The sequence below is a fragment of the Pteropus vampyrus genome, unplaced genomic scaffold (assembly GCF_000151845.1).
Source record: "Pteropus vampyrus isolate Shadow unplaced genomic scaffold, Pvam_2.0 Scaffold14, whole genome shotgun sequence".
Lineage (NCBI taxonomy): Eukaryota > Metazoa > Chordata > Mammalia > Chiroptera > Pteropodidae > Pteropus > Pteropus vampyrus.
Window position 1 is genome coordinate 7363964 of NW_011888795.1, and position 4515 is coordinate 7368478.

At 36.6% G+C, this 4515-nt stretch overlaps 1 protein-coding gene across 5 annotated transcripts in view; it reads right to left on the reverse strand.

Annotated features, from left to right (window-relative positions):
* Positions 1 to 4515, reverse strand: part of ST6GAL1 (ST6 beta-galactoside alpha-2,6-sialyltransferase 1) — a 109974-nt gene that overhangs the window by 34738 nt on the left and 70721 nt on the right. The gene's annotated exons all lie outside the window — the stretch shown is intronic.

The following is a 4515-nucleotide window of genomic DNA, read 5'->3' on the forward strand; positions in this document are numbered from 1 at the left end:
AAATAATCTACACAGATTTCTAAAAAATTATTTATTATCAAAAAATATTTAATGATTAAATAATCAGTATGTTGACTGAAAAAAGTAGGCTATAAACTATATATAATATACTATCTAAATACAAAAAAAAACCATTTTTTTAAAATGTGTATGTGAGGAAGAGAAAGGATTAAAAAAAATACACCCTGGTTGGTAGAGTGTTTTCACTTTTTGTAATTTTTTGTGTATTCTAAAATTTCTATGCATTACTCTTAGACTTGGAAAAATATAATAAAAATATAATTTTTAAAAGATAAAATCATAATTCTCTATTTGTCAGCTCTTCTTTCTGATGGAATGTAGAAAAATAACAAGGAAAAGTTTAATAGAGCCAGTGCACGAAAATTCCAACTTCTATGCAATAAAAAATGCTGTAATAAAAAAGGAAAACAAGAGTCGAGGTATACAAAGGGTTAATACAGTAAAAGCCTCTCAAAATAAACAGGCAATCAACATGAACAGACAAATCACAAAATAGAAAATATAATTAACAAGCTTATTAAGTTATGATTAATCTTTAGAGAAACTCAAAAGAGGCAACTGGAATATTAAGATATATAAGGTATATTGAATTTACATTAGCCATTTTCATTATCATTTTCAAAATGATAATACTCACTGCTGGACAGATGGTAATGAAATTGATATATTTTGAGGAAGCAATAAAAATGAATTTAACCCTTCTGGAAAGTTATCAGGCCATAAAATTAAGAGTTCATGACTATTAACCAAGTTATCATACTTCCACAAAATAAAACTAAACAAATAATTCAAAGGACAAAGAGTATACATTTCAGTTTCTTCACATGTAAAATAACTCCCTACTTTATACAGTTGTAGTGAGGACTGAAAGAGGATTAATGGGATAAAGAATGAGTTTTATAAAGCAATATGCATGTGCAAAAAGAAAAATTGTTTTCAATTTCAAAATAATTTATAATGGCAAAAAACCTAAAGTTAACAGCTAAGTTTTCATCAACAGGAAAATAATTAAATGGTATTGCATCCACCTTATAGAATGTATAATTGTGTGTGAATTTAAGTAGCAACAGGAAAGAAAATGCTTAACAAAAACAAAAAGGTGAAACAGAAAAGGTTATCATCGTGAGTAAAAGTTATGCACATCCAAATATAGAGAAAAACTGTACATGGTTGAGACATGACAACTGTTGAGCAAACTGTTAAGAGATGAAGTCTCATCTTTCAGTTTGACTTCCTTTATTATTCTTATAATGTTAATTGAGTAATTAAGGCAAAACTATTGGGAACAATATTGAAAATATACTTTAACCTTGTGTATCAACTTGATATACAACATTGGACTAGCCTCGAAGCCTGTCCTAGGACATGCAGCATTAACAGAACTAAGAGGAAGCCTCCGTGGTTATAAACTGGCTTCATCTCATGAACTAGGAGGAAATCTTCCCTTGAAGGCCTGGGGTTCAAGCTGGGGGAATCCCAGTTTTTCATAACCAGGAGGAATGCAGGCAGGCTGTGGGCATGCTCGACGGGGCAAAAGTGAGAGGTGCCATTCTGTCCTGTCCTTTGTCAAAAAATTCAAGATTTCCCTTATGAATTCAGAGAACTGGCTCCCCGGCGGCCTTCTGGTAGAGTCAGAAAATGTTTCTGATAGCTGTTCCTCTTTTCATGTCACGTAAGTTTTCTTTGTGGCACGAGAGTTTGTAACTATGCTTGCATTCATATTATTATCTGGTTACCTTCTGTCTCCTTCTACTAAAAATGTAAATTCCAAAAGTAAGAACCTCATCAGCCTTCTTCGCTATTATCATCCATGCCCAAATGAGTGTTTGGCACATAGTAGGCACTCAATAACAATTTGCTGAATGAATGAATGAGGAGAGGTTGCCAGCTTTTAAGAGGTCTATGCTTCCTCAGGTATCATTGATGGAAAAGGTTCTTTCTAGGCAGCTTCCCAGAGAACACTGTGGGCAGTCTCCTGCTCTTTGGATGATGCCTCTTGTTTGTGAATGCTGGTTTGCTGCCATTCCCTCAATGTGTGAGCTGCTGGGACATGAAACTTTTGTCTAGGTTCAGCGCACAGACATCAGAGGAGTGTAGCAAACCCAGATCTTCACATCAACTGCATCTGCTTAGAACAAGTGGCCCTCTAAGAAGATAAACATCACTCCTCTCTCTTGGTTTCCAAAGATCAACCAGTTAAAACAAAAGCAGTATAACTGTCAGTCTAGATCTATTGTAGGTGATGAGAGCCTTCCAAAATAGTCACTGCTGCTCATGAGATACCACTGCTACAGAAGTGGTAACAGAATCTTCAACTTTCCGGGTGAGAGACTTAGCAATCATAACAGTAAAAGCTACCATTTATTTAGTACTAGCTAAGTGCTAAGCACTGACTATAGCTTAGAAATTAAGATTAAGAGCTCTACTTTTAGAGTGATCTGAGCTAGAATTCAAACTTTGCCTCTCACCAGTTACATGACCTTGGGTCAGTTACTCAACTTTCTAACACTGTTTCTTTATCTGTAAAATGTAGCTAATAAAAACTGAGCCTAACTCATAGTATTATTTAAATAATCAAGGAGGAATATGCCCAAAAGGACTGCAATAGGACCTGTGACAAATATACATCACTTCTCACCAACCCCTACTCTGTGGATACCATTACTATTCCCATTTTACAAATGAGGAAACTGAGAAATGGAAGATGAGTAATTTACCCAGAGTGACTCAACTGTTGCACTCCGCATGTCCCATGCTCTTTCATGCCTTTGTAGCCCTGCATGTAAAGTTCCTTTGGTGTGAAATGTCCTTTCCTACCCTGTTCATATGAGAGCACACCCACTCAATCTCCCACACCAGCTCAAGTATCACCTGGACTCTGAAGCTTTTCTTGACCCCACAGAGATTGACACAACTCTACTCTGACTCTTCTGACTCTCACCAGCCTACGTGACGTTTATAGGTCTGCCCAATTAGACTGAGAGCTCCTTTAAAATTTATTTCTGGACCCTCACATCTAGCCATGCTCTTCTCTTCCACCCAGGTCCTTGAATGTTTTAGCTCCTGGCTCACTATAATTCTCTCCAACACTATTTCTGTCATAACTCCTGGTGACATTAACATCTACCTACAGAAACATTCTAGTTCTCAGTTCTTTGATCTCCTCTCAGTTCTTTGATCTCTTCTCCTCCAATGATTGTGACCTTAGCCGCTAACTCCCAAGGTCATATCTCTGATCTTGTCATGTTCAAAAATATACCCCCTCCAAAGTCTTGATTCCAGTCATATCCTGTCTAATCACCACTCTTGTCTTTGCAGTTGAGACAACTAGTACCCAACTCTAACAATCTTCTGTGGTTGATTCTTCCACCTTCTCACTGTCTCTCTTCCTTTATATCCTCCCTTCCCTTCCTTCCCAGCTTAAATTGTGTAGTCAATAGTTAAGTTGACCTCTCTCATCACATATGGTTAGATAAATCCCAATCCTGGTTAAACCAACTCGTCCCATTCCACACCTGCAAGCATGTATCTAGAGAAAAATCACACAGCAATGTTTACTGATTTCACTTCAAGTTCATGGTTACTAACTGCAAGTAGCTCATTAATACATCTCAGCAATCATATACTACTTTTCCAATTAATTCATCTGCCACTCTCCTAGGGGACTATCTGACTCCTCGCCTCCCCGCCCGAAAACTTCCCTCTTCCTCAACCTCCCGTAATGAACTTGCTACTTATTTATGGAGACAAAAAAAGCTACCAGAATAGAACTTCTACACACATGCCTTTGTACCCAGATATCTATCCTACCTATATTTATGCCCAAATAATCTGTTACTAGGGATGAATCAGCTGCATCCAGCACTTGAAATATCCAACATCTGTCCATTAGATCCTACATATTCGTGTCTACTTAAGGACATTCTTCTGGAAAATCTCTCTTTTTTCTTCTGCATCAGTATGTATCTCTCTCTCAAAGATCATGCCCATCAGCATATAAACATGATATTATTTCTCATAGCTTAAAAAAAATAACTCTCTTGATTGAGGCAGCCAAAATCTGACCCTGATCAGTCTTAGCATCAGTAATAGTGAGACACCTAGATAGTATATACTTTCTGATGTCATATGAAACACACAGCACCACCTATGGCAAATTTTTGACCAAATATTTAATCTGTGTATAATCAAACATTTATATGCAATTCCAGTTTTTGGTAAATATAGGAGAAAGAAGAAGTTAAATGATACCATAAAGAAGTTTTCAACGGCATGGAGGTTCCTCAAAAAACTAAGAATTGATCTATCATATGATCCAGCAATCCCTCTACTGGGTATTTACCCCAAAGACTTGAAAACCCATATCCGAAAAGATATTTGCACACCGATGTTCATAGCAGCATTATTCACAGTGGCCAGGACATGGAAGCAACCAAAGTGTCCTACGATATATGATTGGCTAAAGAAGTTGTGGTACATATATACAATGAAATA